The following is a 26,163-nucleotide window of genomic DNA, read 5'->3' as shown; positions in this document are numbered from 1 at the left end:
CCGCCTCAGCTAGATCATGAAAGCAGTATGAAAAATAATGTATTGTATTGTATCTTATTACAGGTCTCCTCCCAGCATTGGATGAACTTCGGATCCCCCTGATAAAGCATTTCGCCCGATAAACAACCTCATACTTTAGGGGGCAACTGTTATAGACATTTTTGTGCCTTACAGCATTGAGCATGAAATGTCCATAATCTAAGGGATCCAAAGTCCCTAAACATGTTGTTCCTACCCCTAGAGGAACAAGGCTAACAAACCACAACAATTCACAGAAGTTCTCCACCTGAAACTGCTCAAAAACAAGTCAATTCAGGATCATTTCAGTGGCTACACTAGCTATTTGTGCTGAATGTCAAAGCCAACACTGGCTACCTGCATTGAATGTCAACTGGAACAAAGGCTACATGCGCTGAACGAGAGTGGACAAGTGTTAGGCTCATTTCTCAAGGTGTCAAAACCCAGGAACCTTCCAAAATGACACTTGCCTCAGGGAATTCGACTGGTGATGAGTAAGAGGTTCCAAATCTCCAAGTGGAAGCAAGAACCTCCAAGTGGACTCAAGAACTGACAAAGGGAGAGGACACTAGTCAGATCTCAAGCCGACTCATCCTCTCTCCAATATCTATATATGGATCTCTCGTCCATGAGATCCAGAGGCTGGAATTTTGTTTTTGCAAAGAATTGCTGTTGGTTTGAGACTGGAATCATTGGGTGCTTAATGTTTTGAAAGGGGTGAAGATAGGAATTCCATTTGCTGGGAAGGAGATGCTGGATTGGAGCCCTCTGGGTTGTATCTCTTCCTGAACCTTGTTATTCATCAATAAAGCTATCTTGGTTTCTCCTATATTCTGATGTATTCTTGATGTATGATTGCATTAGTGTATTTGGTTTATTTCTAATCCTAAACTAGTTATGAATTTGAACATCTATCTTTGTGTAGTGTTCTTCTCTTGTCGCAAGTAGCTGTTCTCTTGTGATATTGCAGGAAGTTGAAGCTGGATAAGCAAGAAGGCAAGTAGCTGTGAACACCCAAGGAGAAGAGAGACCGGATCGAGGGAAAAACGGAAGACACCGGTAAGTCTATTGATCTCTCTTCTTTCACATTTCATAAAGGAAGAAATCAGAATAACTGTACTCGTTTGTTGCTAAGGCACTGTCACACCTTAGGTGGATAGGATTGTCCTGCATAGGCATTTTTCCCCACAACAGGGTGGGCCACTACCCTCGGCCCCCACACGAAACCATTGTAATAGCTTAGAATTGGTGTTGGGCCGACCTTGGGGCATGGACCCAACCACGCCCACACTGAAACCAACTTGCCATTAATACTAAAATGACATGTTGGAATCAGCGGTAGGTGGGATGAGGAGGCCGCCCAAGGCGGGCCCAGCCGACCCTTCTTAAAAAAATATTTTTTTGTTATGTAAAAAAAGGAGGCAAGGTTTGACTACCCGACCTCCTCCATAATAAGTGGATTTGTAACCACTCCACCCAACAGAGTCCTTGTGAAGTCCATTAGCTTTTTTTTATATAAACCCGTCATTTCACCAGTGTGCCTAGGAAGCATGGAGGAACCATGAGCGGGCATAGAAATCGATAAATATATATTTTTTAATTAATTTGTTGCAGGTGGAACCATGATTGAGTGAAATTTCTATGCGGGTGAAATCTTTGCAGTGTCGAAATTGGACAAACTTTATGTCGATCTTACACCTCTCAACAACACGAACCCAATGGCATAGTTAGTTTCTTGATCCGAGTAGCCAATTTTCATAGGACACGGAGGAGGGAATATTTGAGGAATCTAGGGGGAATCTAAAATATTCCTTAAGCCCCAGATTTTCACTTTCTCACAATTCAGATATTTGACAGTCGATTTTGCACTATTCGACGCTACAAATCTGATGGTGCATTCATATTTTCCATTTGCTCATTTCATTTTTTTGCCACTTTTCTAAGTGGAGGGTAGGTTTCAGCATTCATGTGCGAGCAACCATTTCCATGAGATTCGACGCTGCGAGATTGATGGTACATACAGTTTTAGCAGTTTGACATCCTCTTCTTCCAATGGCCCAGGATGTGAGGTATATGCAGTGTGTTCATGTACTTATCTTGCTATGCATTGTCCTACACAGATCCCTATTTGATGATTGATGTGGGATCTTTTTTTCTTACTTGTTTCATGATTCCTGCTTGATGTGACGCGAAATCATTTGTGAGATGTACTTGTTTTCATGATTCGTCATGTTGTGTTTGAGATCCCTTTGTTGTATGTTGATGGGATACTCATGTGTCGCCATGTATGTTTGCATTGAGATCCCTTTTATGCCATGTTGGAGGCATGCTCATCATGCATGAGTTTGTGTTATACTGATAGGAGTCCTTTTCATTGAGAGTTCCTGTAGCGAAACATCTCTTGGAACCACTCCTGCGTGATTTCAGCCTTGCTGTGTCTGATCGTTGTTCACCATCAACAATCATATCTGAACTTGATAGATGTACTGGGGCAATTAAAAAGTTAGATGTCACGTTTACAAGATAGACTAGAGATTGACTGAAGCAACGTTTATCTACTTGCGCTAATGCAAAGCAAGAGCGTTTCGAAGGCTACCTGGCATAACTTTAGGCTTCGTCTGTAGCTATAAAACAAATAACACTAACAAGCAAACCATTTTTTCTTCCACAGTATGGTCGCCACTATGGCAAATCTAAATTAGTTTTGAGATCATATCTAAAGACTCCACTGGAGGATGATCCTGACCAGCAGAAACATGAAAGGACAATATGGACAGATCAGGTATTCAAGTTGGAATTTCATCCAAGACATTTTGTTCTTTGTTATAAATTATTTCTTCTCTTTTCCCGAGAATGTCAAGAATGCTTCGCAAAGTATACTGTATTTGAGAAGAGGTCCTCAGCCTGCAATTGATTCTTTCCCTTTGAAGATTGTGAATACCAAAGATTTGCATACCTTTGAGCTTGATCAAGACCTTTCTTCTGAATCTTGTGATGACCGTCTTAAAACTGATGAACCTCAAGAGACCAAAACTGATCCCGTAGCTCTTATATATACTCCTACACCTTTTATAGTCCCGGATAGGTATAAACCTCTTGTTTTACCTTCTGTTCTTCATGCTTTCCCAAAAACCTATGATCTATACTTGCCGAGGTTTGATGGTGAAAGTAAGAATGTCAATGCTGAGCAACATGTGCAGAATTTTGAGTCTTTTCTAGACCTTTTTGAGGTTGATGAAGAGGATGTCAGTATAAGGCTTTTTGCTCTTTCTTTGCAAGGCAAAGTCAAGAGTTGGTTCAAAACCCTGCCTGATGCGAGCATTTCAGATTTCCAGCAGTTTGTCAAAGTTTTTCTTCACAGGTGGATGATCGGACAGAACCTTTTCTTGATTTTAGAAGAGTATAACCAGCTGAAAAGACTGCCATGGGAGACAGTACAACAATTTTCTGCCAAATTTAACCAAGTTTATTATTCGATCCCAATTGATATAAGACCTCCTCCTAGATCTGCTCTCTTGCACTACCCGGGTGCCTTTGATCCGGAAATAGAGTTTCAGCTGAGGGAAAGGAATGTTGCAACACTTGAAGAGATGCAGAACAGTGCAGTAAATGTAGAGGCTCATCTGTGGATCCGAAGGGCAAGGTTGAAGGAAGAAGAGACAAAAAACATAGATCCAGAGAAATCAACATCTCTAGAAGAAAAGCTTGACATTTTGGTAAGTGCAGTAGAAGAGATGATGCAAAGGATCACCACAAGGAATGATTATGATGTTCAAGCCCATGTCTCGCTGATTTAAGAAGAACAAGTTGCTGATCCAAAACATCTTCTTTCTTATCCCAGTTGTTATAGATCTGATAATTATTGTCTTGTAGATCATCTTGGAGAAGAGAGATCTGTTGATATGACATGTATGCTTGATGATGTATTTTATACTGATGATTTGCCTTAGTTTGATCATTATGATGATAATTATGTTCTCCAAACAGAATCTAATCTTGCAGACAAATCAGCAGCTAGTTTGTGGGAGGAAGAAGTTCACTTACAGCAGCTCGAATACAGTGATCAAACGATGCATATCAGCTATGACAGTGATGAGGGAAGTGCAGCAAATTTTGAAGTAAGTGAAGGATCTTTGCCTTTTTGTTTTGCTTCGTTTCAGTTCATGAGAGATAAAATTCATGCACTCAGAAATCAATTGTCAACAAGTCTTTATCTGGACCACCTTGAGAGCAATGAAAACCTTGTTCAAGGCTTCTCATATTCAGATATTCAGCCCCCAAATGCCATTGATTGTCAAGTTGCAAATAAAGACTTGGAAGTTGGAACATATGCTCAGATGATGCATGATGATTCCATACCATTTTGTTTCGAATCATTTCAGTTTTTGAAGGGAAAATTGCATAGTACATCTTCAGTAAAGAATGAGCAGCATGTAGGCAATCATGTAATCACATTGGAACCAATAGAAAATGGGTTGCAACAATATTTTCAAGTTTTTCATGATCCAATAGCTGATTTTTTGGATGAGGTTTGCAGTCAAAGTCTTTCTCCATTGACTACATGTGAGCCTGAAACGTGTACTGATATAAACTTGACCCGACAGCTGGTTTCTTTGTCATTTTTAGCAGGAGTCTCATCACAAAGCTCAAATCAAAGTTTGCATTCATGGTATGAAGAGAAGAGAAGTAATCCATTGGATGAGCTAAGTCCCAGTGTCCATGAATTTCAAGATCCTTATGCAGTGTTTTTGGAGGCGGATAGAGAATCCATAGCATTCAACGGATCTGTTTCCAAGTTGTCATGGGAGTTGCCTTTCAGTAGTTCTCTCTTGTTGTTCATAAGTGAGCACTTGCGGAGAATTCAAACAGCAGACAGAATACTTACTTGGTTGCATTGGTTGTTTCATTTCACTTGATCAGGTGATGAATGAAACTATTAGAGTGGGTTTTGATGAATAAGCTCCACTTTGAGCATCATTTCCAGTTGGTCCGTTGTGTTTAAGTATCGAGTGAGTTTTTAGTTGAGTGAGAGTCAGTTTGTGTCGTCAAGTTGTCAGTTTTCAGTCATGCATTTCAGCTTGAGTTTTGACTCCATTGCCCAATGGATAAGGCACTGGTTTTCTCCCCCAAAGATCTGCCGTTCTTGGCACCCCCAAGGAGCTACCATCCCCATTGGAGCCAATGTTAGTGTCAGTCTTTCCAACATTCCTCCAGTGATAAAACATGCTCTTACAAAGTGATTTTAAGGTGTCAAGGTCAAATTTTGTCATTTCAGTGAGTATTCAAGAAAAATTTGGTCACTAGACATTAGGTCTAGGGTTTGCCTTTACTCCTTTCAAAGTTGTCCAAATGTCAGTCCATGTCACCATTCATCTGAGTGTACCATCATTCAGAGGGTTTTCATCATCATGTCAGGGTCCAATGGGTCATTTCACACCTTGTTCATGCTTCAGTTGCGCCTAGGTAAGGTTCATTCCCTCTCTTAGGGTTTTGAAGGAAATTTCTCTTGAATGGTCAAATCATCGGCAAAAATTGTATCCGGATGTTCATCCACCTTCCCCTATCCTTAATGTACCTTATTAAACATTTCCCATCACTGAGATCCCCCAAATTCCTCATTTTCACACAAACCCTAGTTTCTTGCTACAAACCCTATTTTCTAGGCTAGGCCTGTGTTTTTCCCTTTTGCACCCATTCCCCTCACTCAATTTCTGAGATTACACTTTCCCCTACTTCTTAACATCCCTCCCTACTTCCCAAAGTTTCCTCAAGAATTTAGAAGCTCTCTATCCCCTTCATTTCGCTTCATTTCGACAAATCCCCTTTTCCACACATTGGGATAGGTTTCACTCAAATGATGTTTCTGAGCAATAAAAGATGAATTTTTGAAAACTGAGAGAGGTTTTTGTACACAACAGGCCAAGGAAGAAAAATGTCCTTCACTTTACACAAGTGTCATGGTTTTAGAGAAATGTCAAAAATACAATTGCCTCAGGAGAATTGATGCACCTCTGAAGTGACCTTGGGAAAATCAATTTTTCTCCTATCTTGGTTGACCAAATGACTTGCTTGATGAGTCAAATGATAACTAGACACAAAGAGATTTCCAATGAGCTACCATGAGCTCAATTTGGAGTTGAGGAAGGCATCAAAAAGTTGACTGCAACAGCACTCTGCCTTGAGGCAGCCTCATTTGGCACATTTTGACCAGTCTTGGGAGATTTGATTTTTGACTGAGAAAATGAACTCCAAATTGAAAAATTCTAGTTGGGTTGGAAAGTAGACTCAAATAAATTTCCAATGAGATATTCTGCATCAATTTGGACACAGGGAAGGCCTCCAGAAGTCTCTTGTAAAAAGCGCTACGTACAGGCTCTAGGCACTGCGCTTCAAGCCCAGTGCGTCGCGCCTTCCCAATTCGCCGTGCCACGTGGCGTGCGCTTTTTCTAGGGAGTTCCAAATTGAAAAAGGTTTACATTTTTGGATTTTTCATAAAAAATAATGACTGCTATTGCATGGCCAAGAATTTTGGGCAAGTTTTGAGTCCCCAGGAGGTCAAAAACACTCAAAAAATGACCTCACTGCCCCTATTTTGACACACAGGAAGCAGTCTTGGGAGATTGAAGTTTTTAAGGGGCAAATGGGAACCAAATTCATACATTCTACTTGGGTTGGAAAGTAGACAGGTAGGGCATTCCAAAAAGCACACTTGGGCTCAAGTTTGACTTCAGGAAGTGCCTCAAAATCGGCACCAAAGTGGTGCGACGCATACAGAAATTGGCGGGGTGCACAGAGGTGTTTTGCCCAATTTTTCACCTTCCAGCTCAGAAATTCGGCCAGCTTGACTAGTTTTGCTTTGTCATGTTATTTTTGATCTATCTTGATGTAATTGGATGAACATGATGTAATTTTGGCACTTATTTACTTGTTCTAGAGGATTCATTCACCAAAAAGTGAAAATTTAATGAATGAATCAGTTTCCTACCTTATAGAGGCAAGTTGTTTTGACTGCCTAGATTTTAGTGCTTTGTTTAGAATTGGTTGAAAAAACTCCTAGAATGATGAGCTCGACCCCTAGAGGCAAGGGAATGGGTTGGTCTAGTCTATATCATGTAATTTCTAAGTCATTTTCAGGGTTGGACTCTTGGGAAATGTTTGGCACTCTGTTACACAACAATTTGTCACCGTCCATATTCCCCTCTCACCCGCACACTGGAGGACTCATTCCGGGACCTGTGAGAAGTGACATGACCTGAAACCACTTGCATCATATTACTCTAAGTATGAACTTCATTTTCCCTAAAGACATCTCCTGCAAAATATCCATGAAAACAACTCTTTTTGCATTAGCGCGGGTCCACAGTTCATTACCCGCGCCAATGAGGGAAATCCTCTAAAAAGGGCGCGCCATTGGCGTTCTGTCCCAGAGTCGCGCTCGCGCCAACCGAATTGAGTAAATTTTTTAACCAACAAGCTTCTGAAGGTTCTCTTCAACCCATTCACCAACTGAATCTATGTTGAGCTAGGATGGTTTGGCTTCGAATCTCCATAGAAGGGAAAGTGGTTTGCCACCTTTCGTGGAAGTTTCCAAGTGATAAAGCCAATCCCATGAATAATGTGGTTGATCTTATATCTTTCTTCTCTATCTATAAAAGCTTGCCTCTATGCCTTGAGCAAGCTAGTTACAGTAGTTCTAGTTCCAGTATAGTGATAGAGAGTTTGAAACTGCAAGAGCCTTCTTTGCACCCATAAGGCCAAATCTAATTAAGGAGATTCTTGTCACCCAAAGAGAGAGAGGCTTGTTCCTCATCCCAACAAGCTTTGCAAGACTTGTGTAGCTGTCTACCCAGCCAAAGGAGGATTTGACGTTAGAATAATGGTTGTATTCTTCTTTGTTATTTATTAATAATAGATGACTATCATTATGGTTCCACTCTCATTGTCTTATGTTTGATGTTGAGTTATATCTTTTATGACTGATATATAATTGCATCTACTAGATTTTATGCTTGTATTCGTGTTGTTCTTTGCATGTGCAGGTGTCCAATCATGGAGATCGTGGGGATTGTGATCGGCCGAGGCAAAGGAACGAGGGCGATATCTCTTCTACGAACATTAGCATTGGAATCCAAGTAGGTTCTCACCATCCACTTTTTATTTGCAATTAGGAACTTGCGTGATAACATTGTATGATTGTTGCTAGACCCGGTCTGGGCTAGTAGGGATCGTCTTTGTCTGCAGAGAGGATTTACCTCCACAACGATTTGGTGACTCCGCTGGGGAATCTTGTTGTTTGATTTGTAAACTTTAGACGGAGCCTGAAGTACGGCCAGGTAGCCTTCAAAACGCTATTGCTGTGCATTAGCGAAGTAGATCACCGCCACTTCAGTCAATCTCTGGTTTGGTTTACGGACTAAAAAACTTGGAGTTTGTCTTGTCTCTTTGGTTTTTCTCACTTTGATTGCTTAGATAGCTTTCTGGGTTGGATTTCTTGTTGTTTCTTGCTTCGTGGTTTGCCTAGATACTGTTTTCAAGCCCTGGGTTGCTTGTTTTTGTTTTTGACTTAGCAAACTCGATTAGCGCGCTTTTTAGCCTCATAGTCGCGCCAATTGGCGCACGTTGCTCAAAGACAACCCGCGCCAATCCCATAAAAGCGCGAGTTGCAGCCTGACAGTCGCGCCAGGCCTGTCAACTTTTCTAGTTCGCTTGTCTTCAAGCCCTCTGAGCTTGGATTTGTATTTTGCTGCGTCTTTTTCAATTACTGGAGTGTGTTTGATCCTTGTTTGACTGGTTTTAGACCTTCATCCTTCGGTTGTTTGCCTTTTTCTGTCGATTTCACATTTTAGCCCTAGGGCATCTAGTGGCTTTGTGCGTCGCGCCTTCCATAGGAGTCTTGGGTTCTTTGATTGTCCAGTCGACTTTGTGATTCTTTTTGCGCTTGATCAGTAGTTGTCAAAGCCTTTTATTGATATTCAAGTGATTTGCTCTTTTTCCGCTTGGATGCCGCTTGACTTCGTTTGGGCTTAGATTACATAGCTCGTAGAGGTCTTTGTGTTCTCTTCTAGATCTGAAGGACTGTTTTGGTGTTTTGGGGATTTGATTGTGTTCTCATTGAGTGGAATTTGTCCTTTTTGCTCGATGTTACTATCTCTCAAAATTTGTTTAGTGCACTTTGCCATTGAAAAGAAAACGAATAATCTCTTTTGCGTTGAATTAGTTAATTGAAAGTAGAGGCTTTTCATTGATTATGCGTTTTAAAACAAAGAAAATTTTCGTTTATTTGTCATTAGCTGCATTAGAGTGGTTCTTGATTGTTTGTGGGGGTTTTTTTTGAAAAATTTTCAACTCTCTTGTAGTTAGTATTCATCGAACAAAATGATATTCTTTGGCATATAGTTTGCATTTAGGGAATTGTGAGAGATTACATACGGTAGGACCTGGAAATTGAAACTTAACTGAAGATCAACCATAAAATGAACTGAATGAACTTAAAAATGCATTGGAACATAACGCTCACTAATTAGAGGTCTAGGCTAGAGACGTGTTCCGGCGTCATTAAACCTAGTCGCTGTTGTTTCACACTACGGTTGGGTGATTCCTCCTTTTGTGACTCGATAGTGGTCTAGCACGGACTTGAGCTCCCACGTACCATCGCGTATATAGGGGAGGCCCAACTAGGTTATCATCCTTTATCCATAGGAAGCCGCGTCTGCCGCCTTACAAGCCGTAACGCACCGAACACAGCATTCGGGAAGATGACTGCCATACGGGAAGTCCTTGGTTTTCATATGACTGCCAAGGTGTATATGCAGTTTTACGGATTTGTTTGATAAACCCTTTGCCTAGTCTCTCCAGATTAGTCACTTTTGATCCTTTTCAGACTCCTTAAAAGAAAAGGCTCACTTGAGCAGTTTGTCACTTCGGGCTCACAAAACATTCGAAGGTGACTAGAGTCACCTTTTTTTCCTTTTCTCGACTCTTAAAATATGAAAAGGTCAAGTTGTGTCCTTGCGTCTTAAAATTTATTTGGCCACGATTAACATTACCTGGTTAGATCTTGTGTGCGTTAGTTTGAGTAGGGTCCTTTATCGTTAGATTCCCTTAGGTTTGTTTGAAGTTTGTCATCCTGGCTGAACCGTCGACTCCCGTTCCAAGTGATCAAGGCTCTCCGTCTTCCGTTGCTCCTGAGGTACCGGTTGTAGGTGATACTCTTCCTGTTATCCCGAGTATCCAACCGATCAACTCTCGTGCCCCGGACGACGAGGGTTACGAAATTCATTGGAACCCCATCTGGGAGCCAGACGAGGACGATATTCCTGTTACCCCCCCTGGTGTTTCGTCTCCAATGTCTACCTCTCACATGGATGAGACATCTCCTAGAGTAAGCGAGACACCTGTGTTGTCAAATATCGACACTCCCATCCCAGCTACTTCTCCGCTCCCCCCACGCTATCAGTCGTTGAGGGATAGGGTAAATGCCAGGATCCCTGCTTCGAGTGTGTGGGACCCCCACATCACTCCCACCATGGGATCTTTTGTTTCACAAGTCCACACTACACCTGTCACTTCAATTCTGACCAATCCATCTGTTTGTATAGCACATTCAACTCCAGTTGTTAGTGCCATTATAGCGTCTTAGCTTTGAACACTGGTGCTGGTCCCCCTCACGGTCAAGTGAGTTGTGGCCAGCCGGCACACACACCTAAAGTTATCCATCCTGCACACAGTGCACCACCCTCTTCTGGTCCCGTCCCAAGAGGGGGGCCATATGATGCCTATGGACAAGTTGTTCAGGACCCGAATGCGCAAGGTCCATTCTATTATTACGATTGTGCTGGTCAATACCTTCAGCTTTCTCAACCCTTGCCTACTCAACCTATTGTTGAGATTTCGGTACCATTATCCGTTACTTGGAACGCCACCACTTTCCATGGAGGCCAAGTAAGGCCTGCGCAGCTTCAGGGACCGCCTAACCAAGGCCAGCCATCTTATGTGCAAACCCCCCAAGGGCAGCAATATTATGGCCAGTCTCACCCAGGGCAACCTGGGGGCCTACAAGGACAACCCTATCAGGGACAACCTTTGGCCGCTGGTGGTCCATCTTTTACTTATCTGACTCAACCTTCTGGTTACCCGGGGCAACCTGGTACCCAGCAAGGTTACCCGTCTGGACAACCAGGACAACCTTATATCCATTAAGGCCAACCTGGTATCCAACAGGGTTATCCCTTTGGACAAACTGGACAAACTTATATTCCATAAGCTCAATCGGCAGTCCAACAGGGGTACCCTTCTGGGCAAGGGGGGTAGCCTTACGTACAGCAGGTTCAGCTCACCACCCAGTCTAGTCATCCTTCTGGGCAAGTGGGTCAACCTTCTGCATAGCAGGGCCAACCCACTGCCCAGCCTAGTCATCCCTCTGGACAGGCTCGCCAACCTCAAAGTCAACCGACTGTCCAGTCTGCTCAACCATCTGTTCCACAAGGACAACCCTCGGTTGCTCAAGGACAACCTGGTACCCAGCAATCTCATCCTTCTAGGCAAACGGGTCCGTCCCAAACCCAACCGGGCCAACCTTCCGGTTAGATGATCCAAGCTCAACCTGTTCAAGGACATCCTTCTGGGCCCCAGACTTAAATTGGTTATCAAATGCAAGGTGGGCCACGACCCCAAATTTCCTACCAAGCACAACCTTCTTATCAGGCTCAGTATGTAGCTCAGCAAACGTATGGCTACCAGCAACCCCAGTGGCAAACTGAATTTACCCCTTATCAAAATTATCAACAAATGCAGGTCACTCCTTACCAGAATTATCAGCAATAGTATGTTGCACCTGCAAGTCAAGTTGCTAATCCATGGGGTGCTGGGGGGCAGACCCAGGGTCAACTGTCTGCTTATGGAAAAAATCCTTATGGACAGAATCCATATGGACAGAACCCCTATGGGCAAAATCCCTATGGGCAGAACCCTTGTGGGCCAGGCCCATCCGGACAAAGTCCATGGGGGCAACCACCACCTGGTTGGAACCCTGGTACTACCTCTCTTCCACAGCTGCAAATGTTATTTAATCCTCAGTTTCCTTTCTTAGCGACATTGAAACTCCTAGATGTGTCTAAGTTGACGAATGATCCCATTCTTCATAATCCATATTGGCCACCAGTTCCAACTAAGATACCCGGTGATTGCCCGAAATTCGATGGCAAAGCTGGTGAAGACCCTCAAGCCCATGTCATGACCTATCACCTTTGGTGCTCATCCAAATCATGGCTTGATGATTCTATCCGGCTCCGCCTCTTTCAGAGGACTCTCACCGGGTCGGCCGCTAAGTGGTATATTGAGTTGAATCGCGGAACATTTCAAGATTTCAACTCACTGGCTATGGCATTCCTAACTCATTTTCAGTTACCCATTTGGTATGAGACAGGGACACATCTCCTTACGTCTCTCAAATAGGACACGGCCACACATATATCCGATCATATACATGAATGGAGACGGTGCCGTCGCTTGATCAAATTTTGGATTCCTGATAAGCTCCTGACCGATTGATTCATGACTTCCTTTGTCCCTGCAATTGCATGAGACATCGCCATGAGAGCTTGTGTAATTGAAGAGCAAGCTATCACGCGTGCTCAGTACCTCGACTTAGTATGCTATCAGTCGGGTACTTTATATGATTATTTACCGGACGCCACGAGACCCGGAACATCCAAAGCCCCGCCAAAACCATCTTTTGATGGAGTTATTGGCTCTGTAAATGTGTCTTCAAAGAAGTCATCTGCAAACCCTGGGAAGCAAAAACAGAATGCTTCTAATGGGAACACTTCTCAGGGTCAATCTAATTCTGGAAGTACCTCTGAGGTTAACGCCATTCAGTCCACCATGGCGGATAAATCCTCGAAAGGAAAAAAGAAAGGGAAAGCTAAAAATAAAACCGAACAGCCCAAACAGGACTCCCCTAAACCTCCACCCGAGGAAGGAGCCAAACGCAAACCTAAGTATCCTTGTCTTATCTATGATGAGGATCACTACACTAAAGACTGCCCTAGGCGGTCTGAAGTTAGTCAGTTATTGAAAGGTGCTCCTGGAACTCCTGCTGTGCTTAAAGAAACTTTCCCTTCACAACAAACTCAAATGGTGGCAGATCCATCGCAACCCTCTTCTTCATTTGGCTCTCAAGTCTTTATGGCTGGGACAATTGTTGGCATTATGATTCTGGTATGGCTCTTTGTTACAGGTGTTGTACTTGATGGCAACTCTCTTATGTGGCAATGCTCTGTTCAGGATCTCAAAATATTGGAAAATAAGAGGTACGCAGGTACACCGTACAAAAGCTGTGGAGCCACAGGAATATCATAGATAAAGTGCGTACATACCCGCAGGTTACTCGTTCATGAGCTGCGGACCCCCAGTTCACTCACTTCAAGGCAGAGAAGCACGCTCACGTGGGGTTTCTTATGTTTGGCCCGTGGTATTTAGCCCGCAGTTCTTGATTCTATGGTTTTGGCCCGTGGTATAGGATCTAATTTAGCCCCGGTTTGGATCCCTTGTATTGGTGATTGATGGTTTTGTCCCATGGTGTGAATAAGGGCTTGACTATAAATAGGGAAGAAGATCACTTGGCTAAATCATCTTTTGCAAATTGAATATCTTAAGATTTGAAATATTGGGTTACCGGTTTAAAAGCTTGATCCATATAAAAGTGAAGTTGAAAGTGAATCTATGAAGTGTGATCCCTCGGGCGCATGATCAGATCTGGGCATCTGACTATCTGTGGTACACTGGTGGACTGCCAATTTGGCCCTAATCAGAGGTTCGCAGGTGATTAACGGTGCAAGTGCGGGGGTACACACAGCAGAACAAGGCGCAGTGCATGGGTACGCATAACAGAAGAAGGCGCAGTGCGTGGGTATGCAACGCAACATAGGTCCAGGTGCGGTGGTTTGCAGTAAAGAGAAAGCAGAAGCGCGGAGGTACGCTGTGTGACAGAAGCCGCAGGTGCGGAGGCACAGTGAAAGTATGCGGCGCGATAGAAGCAGTGGGTGCGGGGGCATAGTATAGCTACGCGGCGCATTTAAAGGAACAATGTTTGGATACGTAGTGTAGTTCAAGGCTCTCTGCAGGGATACACAGAGGTGCAGAAGGTGAAGTGCGTAGCAACGCATGCCAGATAAAGAAAAACTGCGGATCTGTATTAAGGCATTTATTTGACTGACTTTTCTTTGTTGATAAGGTGTTCTGGGTTTAGTTTACTGTTACTATTGATCTGGTTACTGCAGTTGACTGGGTGATTTACTTGTACTTGATGATCATTTGATGTTCATGGATCCAGTTTGAAAATTTACGAAAAGTGGTCCTTGAAAGAAAAGAAGTAGGGAGTTGTACCTCCCTTCCAGGAGAGACTGGAAAACGAGAGAGAGAGTTGTAGCTCTCTGCAGGTTGCAGCCTGCGTACTGGTAAAGGACTGCACCAGTACAAAATCATTGTAAAAGGAGTTTCTAATTGAAAGAAGACAGAGACATATTGCAGCAGGTGGTTTTCACCCACATTGGGTTTCCACCTTACATCTGGTGTTCTTTGGTGTGACTATCTATTTTTCTTGTTCATGCTCATTGTTTTATGGTACTGACATACAAGAATAATTCAAAGTATAAATAAGGAAGATTTATTAAAAAGAACTTGATAATACTGATTCACCCCCCCTCTCAGTATTATTTCCAACAATTGGTATCAGAGCAGGTCCTTCAGAGAAGCTTGATCGCTTGAAAGAAGATCATTCATCATGAGCAATTATGAGAGGGAAGCATCAATCAGGCCACCAATTTTTGATGGGACAAACTTCAATTATTGGAAGGTAAGAGTTACTGCCTACCTTCAATCTCTTGGTACAGAAGTTTGGGATATCATAGATACAGGCTACACTTTTCCTTCAGCTACTCCTACAGATTCGGCCGAGAAGAAGAAATATGAAACAAATGCTAAAGAAGTCAATACTCTGCTGGGATGCTTATCTCAAATAGAATTCGTGAAGGTTATGCAATATAAATCCGCAAAGGAAATATGGGACAAGATTGTCTTGAGCTACGAAGGAGATGAACAGGTAAAGCGTTCTAAACTTCAAACCCTCAGGATTCAGTATGAGAATCTCATAATGTATAATGATGGAAGTGTGGCTAACTATTTCCTTCGGGTAGACGAGATTATTAATTGCATGAAAAACTTGGGTGAAGAAATAAAAGAGGCTATTGTGGTTGAAAAAGTTTTAAGATCATTGTCCCCCAAGTTTGAATCTAAAGTGTCTGCAATAGAAGAAAAGGAAAATCTACGAACTCTTACTATGTCTCAGCTACACGGAATTCTAATTGCTTATGAAATGAGAAAAGGAGGTCCATCAGACAGGAGAGAAGCTGCTTTCAAGGCTTCAGGCAAAGGAGACTACTATGAAGCAAGTCACGCGCCAGAAGAAGAAGAAGAATCAAATTTTGTCAGAAATCTTCAACGGGGTACTGGAAGGTTTAGAGGTAAGTTACCTTTTAAATGTTTTTCTTGTGGAAGAGTAGGTCATTATGCTGTGAAATTTCCTCATAAGGATAAGATTGACAAAGGAAAGGAACCTGCTAGATGGAACAAGAAACATAATGCAAATAATAAAAGCTACTACACTCATGAAGATAGCGATGGTCTATCAAATAGTGATGAAGATGAATGAGGTAATGACTATAAACTTTTAATGGCATTTGAAGATGATGATTACATGGATGCTATAGATGTGGATAGCCTTTATGAAGAAATTTCTAGACTCAAGAGATGTATAGAAGAAAAGAATATGATCATTGATACTCTACAATTTCAAATTGATGAAAAGGAAAAATATCTTGAAAAATTAGAAGGTGAAATTGTTGGTCTTAGAAAAGAGATTGAGAAAAAAAAGGCTATTAATCTTAAGTTTGTCAAAGGATCTGAAACTCTGGATGAGATCATCAATGTACAACATTCTCCACTAAACAAGACAGGTTTGGGCTATAATGGAGAAACTTCTCAAGCATCCACCTCAAGAAGTTATCTTGATGTAGCAAGAAGGAATGAGCAAAAGCACAATGGAGATCACCAGGTAAAGCAGGGACGAATTGCAAACAAATACTATCAGGAGGAATCCGTCTTAAGGGTGAACAAAAGCTACAACCAGCCACAGGTAAAATCTTCTCAATTTGGTTCAAGAATGGATGACAATAGAAATTACAATCATTTGGCCGGTAGATTTGATAACCGCAGAAGTTTCTTTAATGGACAATGTTTCTCTTGCCATAACTTTGGTCACAAAGCAGCTCAATATGTTGCATATAAAACAATCATGACTAGAGAAGCTCAAAAACAAAGAAGTATGACCGGGATTACAAAAAGGACCTATAACAACTTTTCGGCTCTTGAAAATGAAGTTGAATATTCTATTTGCAATAACTTTGGTCATGAAGATTCTGAATGTAGGAGCAGGTTTCAGCAGACAAAGGAACAAGCCTCAAGCACCAAAACATGGAGAATAAAGGAACCACAAACAAAAAGATGTGGGATAGAATTTTATGTAGAGGGACAGGAAAATCTATGGTACATTGACAGTGGATGTTCGAAGCATATGACAGGTGATAAAGAAAAACTTGAATCATATTCTGATTTAGAAAAGGGAAAGAAAGTTTCTTTTGGAAATGATACTCTTGCAGCTATATAAGGAAAAGGCACTGCTCAGTTAAAAGAAAAGGTCAAAGCTGGAAATGTTTTGTATGTTGATGGATTGAAGCATAATCTTCTGAGTGTCAGCCAGATGTGTGATCAAGGAACTGAGGTGATATTTATATCAAATGGACGTCTTGTTCGTGATCTTGATACAGGTAAAACAGTGATCAAAGGTGAAATAACTCCAAATAATTTATACATATTTGAAGAAGGACAACAACAATTCTATCTAGGCAAGGATGATGAACACTGGTTATGGAACCGGAGGTTGGGGCATCTAAGCTTTTCACAGATAAGGAAAGCATGCAAATATCAAGCAGTCCGCGGTCTTCCAGATATCAAAATTCCAGACAACACCATATGCAAATCATGTCAGTTTGGAAAGGAAACCAGAACTAACATTCTGGAGAAGGAAGGATCAGCTAGCATGCCTCTTGAGCTAGTACATACAGATGTATGTGGTCCATTCAGGAAAATGACACCTCGAGGAGAAGAATACTTGATATTATTCATTGATGATTTCTCTAGGTTTGTCTGGTTAGGACTTATGAAGCACAAAGATGAAGCATTCGAAAAATTCAAATCCTTTAAAGCCTTGGTTGAAAATGAATCAGGATACAAAATTAAGTGCCTCAGATCCGATAGAGGTGGGGAGTTTACCTCAAATGAATTTTTCGATTTCTGTGAAGAACATGGGATAAGAAGAGAATTATCTACAGCTAGAACTCCTCAGCAAAATGGAGTAGTGGAAAGAATGAACAGAACAGTCCAACAAATGGCTCGTGCTATGCTTGATGAGTCTGGAACTCCCGCAACTTTCTGGGGTGAAGCAGCATATGTTGTGGTTGTTATTCTCAACAAAACAAATGTCTGGGTGAATAGCACTCAAACCCCTCATGAGCTCTGGTATGGTGAGACTCCTTCAGTAAAGCACTTCAAAATCTTTGGGAGCAAATGCTATATTAAGAATACTGATGAGCAACTTGGCAAACTTGAACCTAGAGTAGATGAAGGCATTCTTCTTGGTTATTCTCCACACAGAAAAGCATACAAGTGCTACAATAAAAGACCTGGAAGAATTGTTGACAACGTTGATGTAGTGGTTGATGAGAAGGGATACATTCCTAGGCAAGTAAATCATGAAGATATCGAAGAAGATGAAGACTACCCTCAAAGACAAAATGATGAAGAAAAAGAACCTCAAGAAGAACCAGAGGAGCAGGTAAGGATAGAAGAGAAGACTCCATCCAGATATGTTCAGAAGAATCATCCAGAATCTCAGATTTTGGGGCAGAAATAAGCAGGTGTTAAAACAAGAAGAACAATTGCAGAAGCTTCAAGCTATTTGGCATTACTCTCTTCCACTGAACCACAAAATGTGAAAGAGGCATGCAAAGATGAATGTTGGGTCAAAGCAATGGATGAAGAGCTTGAGCAGATCGAAAAGAAAAACACTTGGGAGTTGGTTCCTAGACCAAAGGATAAGAATGTTATAGGGACAAAATGGGTCTTCAAAAATAAATTGAATGAAAATGGAGAAGTAATTAGAAACAAGGCCAGAATTGTTTGTAAAGGGTATGCGCAGCAAGAAGGAATAGATTTTGAAGAAACTTTTGCTCCTGTTGCAACACTTGAGGCCATCCAAATGTTCCTTGCTCTCTCAAGCTTTCAAAACATCAATTTATTTCAAATGGACGTGAAATCAACCTTTCTGGATGGAGACTTGGAAGAAGAAGTATACATTGAGCAGCCAGATGGTTTCATTCTTGGAAATGATCCAAATCTTGTATGCAGATTGAAAAAGGCTCTCTATGGTCTCAAACAAGCTCCAAGGGCTTGGTACTATCGTTTGGACAAATATCTTCATCAACAAGGTTTTTCAAAAGGATCAGAAGATAGCAATCTTTATATAAAAGTTGAAAACGACAAATTGCTAATACTTGTTGTGTATGTAGATGACATTATCTTTGGTAGCAATGAAGAAGCTATGAGTCAAAGCTTTACCTTGGTAATGCAGAAAGAATTCGAAATGTCCTTGCTGGGAGAACTGACATATTTTCTTGGTTTGTAAATCCAACAAAAAGGAGGGATCTTTTTGTCTCAAACCAAGTATCTCAAGCAGATTTTGAAGAAATATGGCATGGAAGATGCAAAACCAGTATGTACACCCATGGTCACAGGATGTAACCTCAGTGCAAAAAAATGAATCAGCAGCAGTGCATCAACCAACCTACATATCTATGATTGGAAGTCTACTTTATTTGACAGGTACTCGACCAGACATAATCCATGCAGTAGGAATAGTTGGAAGATTTCAGGCAAATCCAAAGGAAACTCATCTTCAGGCAGTAAAGAGAATCTTCAAATATCTTCAAGGAACTCAAAACTATGGCTTATGGTATCCTAGAGATACAAATCTCACACTTCATGCTTATACAGATGCAGATTGGGCTAGAAGCGTGGATGACAGGAAGAGCACAAGTGGTGGTGCATTCTTTATGGATTCCAGATTAGTATCTTGGTTCAGCAAGAAACAGAGTTCGATTGTCTTGTCTACAGCTGACGCAGAATATGTTGCTGCTGCATCTTGCTGCACTCAACTCCTTTGGATGATGCAGACCTTGCAGGATTTTCAAATCACTTGTATACCACCCATCTCCATCTTATGTGATAATACAAGTGAAATCAGCATTTCAAAGAACCCAGTCATGCATTCAAAGACCAAGCACATACCAATCAAGTATCACTTTCTCTGGGAACAAGTGCTTGAACAAAAGGTCAAGTTGGAGTATGTTCCTTCTAAGGAACAAGTTGTTGATATACTCACCAAACCATTACCCAGGGAGACTTTTGAATACCTCAGGCAAAAGCTGGGGATTGTTGATGCATCATCATGTTGTTGAATCTCTTCTGATTATTGGTTATACGCAAGGCTCAGCTGGGGTATATGCGTACATGTGCTGGGTTGCGGATTGGTCGAAGATCGAATGGCACAGGTTCAGGGGGAGCATATAATGCATTATTGGCATTATGAAGGAAGTACAGAAGAATATCATGGATGCTGGTCTGAATATTGTTGCAATATATCTCTCTCTCTTTCATGATCATTTATGGTGTTTGGTGGATTATGGTTCTTCTTTGCAGATCTGGTTTATAGTCAGGGGAGCATGTTCTTAGGGGGAGCATAACCCTTTGCCCTTGATGTCAAAGGGGGAGAATGACGTTGAAGATCTTGAGGTTGCCATCAAGTCCAAAGGGGGAAATTGTTGGCATTATGATTTTGGTATGGCTATTTGTTACAGGTGTTGTACTTGATGGCAACTCTCTTATGTGGCAATGCTCTATTCAGGCTCTCAAAATATTGGAAAATAAGAGGTACGTAGGTACACCGTACAAAAGCTGCGGACCCGTAGGAATATCATAGATAAAGTGCGTACATACCCGCAGGTTACCCGTTCATGAGGTGCGGACCCCCAGTTCACTCACTTCAAGGCAGAGAAGTGCGCTCACGTGGGGTTTCTTATGTTTGGCCTGTGGTATTTAGCCCGACGTTCTTGATTCTATGGTTTTGGCCCGTGGTATAGGATCTAATTTAGCCCTGGTTTGGATCCCTTGTATTGGTGATTGATGGTTTTGTCCCATGGTGTTGTTGGGAAAAGTATCCAATACGGAATGCCCCTATCCCACTCTAAGAGGTGATAGTGCCTTAGCAACAAACAGGTAAACTTATTCGAGTATTCTTCTTTATGAAATGCAAGTAAGGAAGAAGGATCTAACTAACCTGTATCTTCCGCTAGTTTGTCGATCCAAATCGTTCCTCTCTTCAGTAGCTCCCAGCTTCTTGCTCTTTCACCAGCCCAGCTTCACCGAATTCCTGCAAGATCACAAGAAAGAGAAACTAGACAAAGATACAGATATACTTTCATAAAAAGCTCAAGATCAGATTAAGCTAAACATGTAAGCATAACAAAACATCATTGGTATACAACATGTAGGAGAAACTCAAATAGTTTATTGATAAGATAATAAAGTCTGAGAGGAGATACAACCAAGTGAGTTCCGATCCAGCATCTACCTCCCAGCGATGGAATCCCTTCCTCTCCTCCAACAAAGCATAAATCACCTAATGTGCTAATGTCAATCTCAAACCAACAGCAATTCTCTGCAAAGTACAAAATTCCAGCCTCTTGAACCTCTGGGTGAGAGATCCATATATAGATGTGAGCAGAGAGGATGAGTCAGCTCATGTTTTGACTTGTGGCTTCTCTCTGTCAGTTCTTGCTTCCACTTGGAGGTTGAGAACCTTTTACTCATCATTAGTCGAATTCATTGAGGCAAGTGTCATTGGAGAAGATTCTGGAAGCTTCCAGGGTCTTTCCACCTCGTTGAATGAACTTGCCATTTGTCATTTCCCGCTCAGCGCACCCTAGTAGTGCTTCTACCTTCATTGCAGTGCACCTAGCCAGTGTAATCTCTGCATTTCAGCACAGACAGCTAGTGGAGCCTCTGAATTGATCCTGAATTGACTGTTTCTGAGTGGTTTTTGGTGGAGAACTTCTGGGAGAAGCTATCATTGGTTGACCTTGTTCCTCTAGGGGCTGTAACAACATCTCTAGGGACTTTGGATCCCTTGAATTATGGACATTTCATGCTTATAGCTGTAAGGCACAAAAATGTCTATAACAGTTGCCCCCTAAAGTATGAGGCCGTTTATCGGGTGAAATGATTTATTAGGAGGATCCGAAGTTCTTCCAATGCTGGGAGGAGACCTATAAGAAGATACAATACAATACATTATTTTTCATACTGCTTTCATGATCTAGCTGAGGCGGGCATTCCCATGCCCAGCTTTATAAATTCATTTTTCTGTACATAGAACAGACAATCGTCTGATGGTAGACTGATGATTTTGATGAAATCATCATCCTTTTGGTAGGATGATTATCTGCTGCAATGATGTACATGTCAATGTCTTTATTTTTCCTGAATATATATCGCAGCCCGAATGGATGAAACTAGATCCGGGGTCTTCAATCTCGTCTGATCTTCACTCTAAGTACAAGTCAATCCATGTGAGAAATGTTCTGAAGTCGAACATGGAAAGACATCGCTTGATTACCAGTCAATGAGGTGAACCGTTAACAAGCGCGAGAGGAATCATCGATAATGATAATGACCCTCAAGGTACCGCAGTACAATTCACGTGGTGTGAATAAAGGACTTGGCGTCGAACACCACGCAAAATCTTTCAGTCGAAGGTCATTGATGTATACCTGTTGCCGGAAGTGAGAAACTTGCCATTGAGGCATGCAAGCTTCAAAGTACTGGAGGGGTTGTTCCTAGATCAACCTCTTGGATAATGAGCTGATGTCGATAAGAAGCGATCCGTGAAAGGAGGGCCTTAATGTATCCCACATCAGTGACACGGAACAGAGCAAATGATTTTGATGGAGGTGAAAATGATCTGATGATATATGATTCAGGGTGGCGGTCATGAAAGGATGAAGGATAATGTATGGTAGTGGATGGGACACGGTTGACTTCTCTGGATGACTTCTCTTGAACATATCGTCGACACTTGTGTGATGGATTGGTAGCATTTACCCCAAAGATGGATGGTATTGGCAAGACCATGGTGATGTGACCAGTGAATGAAACAACCCAACCCGACTCAGGCACAGAGTGGAAGTGTCATGTTCAAGAGCGACTTGCTACCAATAAAGTTCTTCGAGGTTCTTCCCAATTTTTCCCCAGTCATTGTTGACCAGTACCTCTTTATTTTTGTCAAGCTTGAGGAGGATAACATATGCTTGTTCTATAATTTGCCCTTCGGGCAAACCCATCGCTATGTTTTAACGAGCCTAGCGATAGTGAAACTCGTTCTCGTCTAAAGGCAAGTTTGTTGCTATTTAATGTTTTTAACGAGTCTAACGACAAAGATAACTCGGTCCTTTTCATTTTTAGAGAGTCTAAAAAGGCACGTAAAGTCAACTCCGAAAGTCCGTTTTCATCATCTAATCCCTTAAGTCCGAAAAAGTATAAAACAATACAGAAGGGATGAGTTTTCGATAGTTTTAACGAGCCGAACAAAACAAGCTCTCGATCTTTTTGTGCAATAATCCCTCAGGTCCAAAAAGATTAAACTCTAGAGGAGGGATAGCGCTTCCGGTCGCTTTAATGAGCTGGAAGGCCAAAACTCGGCAATCTTTTCATATTTTACGAGTCAAATGAAAAGAGCTTAAAGAAGACTCGTCTTTTGAGGAACGAGTGATAAAACGGGTTAGCAGCTGATTCCAGGTAAGGGTTGGAATTTTCCAAGCACGGCAGTGTAACAAGGATGGCTGGTGAAATCACTCTTCGCAGTTGTTCCTCAAAATGGGTAAACAATCATATGGAGGTGAACGATCGGCCAAATGAAAAGTGGAGGTGACGGTGCAAACACGACCAAGGCTTTAATGGCTGATAATGTTACATTCACGGTGGTTATTTACCAGAAGATAGTTCATTTTTTAACGAGCTTAAACGTGGAAAAACATTGCTCAATCTTATGTTTATTTTTTAACGAGCATGAACTATGTGCTAAAACTACTCGATAACATGGTCTAATTTTGATTTTTTACCATAACTAGCTTTGCCCTTTTCAAAGATAGTACTGTACCTTCAATTGCTACATCAAACTAGTTAGAAATGAATAACATTTGCTTGAAAATGAGATTAAAACCCTAATATTTTGCTTTGAAATACGTAAAAAACAATTAAAAAGTGTTTTTACCTCTCATTTTACCATTTCATTTGAACTTGGTTTGTTGGGGCTTTGGAGGTGCCTCTTCCCCCTTGATTTTCACCAGCTGATTTCGGGAGATTCTGTGGACGATTCTCGGCACCGTCTGGACCAGGTAGGAGCTAAACCTGAGCTCTTTCATTTCATGGTTTCCTTTCTGCATTCTGTGCATGTTTTCCTATTTTTCTGAGCCCCTGGGGTTTTATGTGGTCACTCTGCCATCAGCGCACCCAGTTCACTTGAAATCTGCACTGAATGTCAAGCTGTATGAAGGCAGTTTAACCTTCAACGTAGGTGGAACACTGGGCCCAGTTTTTGATGAAATTTTGCCAGTTTCTCATCAAATTCAGGATCTAACTCCTCTCATGTTTGTTTTTCAGAGATATTGGAGCAAAATGACCCTTACATGGCAAGAACGAGAACATGAAGAAGAGGACATGATTGCCCTACATGATCCTGTCAGGGTGAACGCGCTGTGGAACTGTGGCCTACTGAAGTTTTTCCGTATCTCTAGCATGAGATAACAGATCTCCCTACTTTAGTATTTGCTCGACGCTTGGGATCCTATCAACCAAGTATTTCAGATTAGGTGCAAATCTATCCCCTTGACCATAGTAGAAATTTACTTCTTGACTGGCTTGTCGAGGCGGGGTGCCCCCATTTCTTTGTCAGGTTCGGCCCGAGGGATTGACTCTGTGAGAGATTATGTCCGCCAGTATTGCAGGGAAGGATCTCAGCCGAGCAAAGATGGCAAGATCGTTATCCATGAGATTGCTGACAGGTCCCTCAGGTCTATCTTGTATACTATTGGTAGGATAGCCGGTAGCGTGTCTCTTCACGTAGCGAACAGATCCTATGTGCATCATGCCTTGGAGTGTCTCCAACGGAAAATATTCAACTGGTGTGATGCAGTACTTCTTCAGATGAAAAGTCAGTTAACCAAAGTAAAGGATGGGAAGCTGAAGAACTTTGGGTTTGGTTCTATTTTGATCGCCTTTGCTTTGGAGAAGATACCACTGATGCAGCCACAGTACATTGCACTCGACTTGCCTTCTCCTACTGAACCACGAATGCAGAGATGGGTTGATCATATGTCTAGGCATGCCGATCAATCTATGATTTCTTTCACTGATACATTCTTCAGGTGGTTCGAGCGTCAGGAGATGGTCTATTCCGAGTATCCATATGTTGGCATGGAATTCCAGGGTGATCCGGATTTGGTACTGCCGGACGGCGAGCAATGGGGCGCTATTGGTAAAATATTCGACCATATCACTGTTCACGGTTTTTATTTATAATGTCCTTGTGCTTTATTCTATCAAGAATTTAATCAAACTCATGTGTGCATGCAGATGTTGGTCCTGTTCGTCTAGCAGTTCGCCCGAGAGCGCTAGCCGCCGCCCCAGCAGGGGAGACTGCTGGGAGGGTTATTCTTCGTGACCTTGATGTGGCCGAGATCCTTACAGCTATGCAGGAGCAGGTTGAGAGCCTTACTCTCAGCATTCCAGATGTGAGGATCAACGAGTTACCTTTAAAGTTGCAGCGACATACTACTGGTGTGCCTAGACGATGGACTCGTCTCTTACGCATGATCGCACAGGCCGTGACGTGCTATCATGAGCATCACTAGACTAGGGTGACCCCTAGAATTTTTGAGTTTTTGGGTCATGTGACCGATTTTGTCTGGGTTACAGAACATCATATGTAAACCGTAAACAACTTATATATATATGTATTTTGATTTTCGGGGTTTTATTCTGGTTGAGTTATATGATCCATATGTACCACATTGATGATGTGTTTCTTTTTATAAATGTCGCAAATGTCTATCTAACACATAGTTTGCTAATGAGTCGGTTAATGTGTTTAAGTTTATGGAAATATGCTGGTATTGAATTAAATCAAACTGTCTTTCCAAAATCTTAACCCTTAGAAACATGCGATAAATGGCTGGATTTCGGACGAAATATATACCATTGAGTTGTAGTATTATGAGTTGTGAGTCTAGCCTGAGGATTAGTCGACATATACCATGGGTGATGGCATCAGAGAGCAGTTCTATCAACGCGCTATACTCAGCGATGTTATTCGTTGATTGCCCAATACATACACCTCTGAAACTTACTAACTCGCCGCTTGGATAAAAAATGGCCCAGGCTGCGGAGGACAGGTTCCGCGAACTACGACTCGCTCCGTTGGCATATCCAACACATGTCTCCAAAAGGTTTGAAATCTCCAATAAATGTAAAAAGGTGGATTACTCGACCAAAACAAACACTTTAGCGAAAACAAAATACAACAAAAGCATACTGGTTACTATTTAAGCATAGTAACGCTTGAGGTACAACCCATTACGGGGTTGCGCCAGTGGAATTCCGTAATAATCCATTAACTCGTAGGCTCCTTTTGCTAACACTCGTTTAACAATATAGGGGCCCATCCATAAAGAATTAAATTTACCTGCTCCCAATTTATCGGATTCTTGGTCATAAAGTAAGACCAAGTCACCTTCTGAGAAGACACGAGATTTGACATTTTTGTTGAATTGCGCCTTGACTCGTTTCTTATGGGCTTCGTTAGCCAACACGGCATCACGAAGGGTTTCATCCAATTGGATTAATTCCAAGAAACGAGCC

This window comes from Pinus tabuliformis, chromosome 5_2 (genome assembly GCF_031772625.1).
Source record: "Pinus tabuliformis cultivar Carrire ecotype Pingquan chromosome 5_2, CPIR1, whole genome shotgun sequence".
In the NCBI taxonomy this organism is placed as follows: Eukaryota; Viridiplantae; Streptophyta; class Pinopsida; order Pinales; family Pinaceae; genus Pinus; species Pinus tabuliformis.
Note: the sequence above shows the minus strand (reverse complement) of the source record.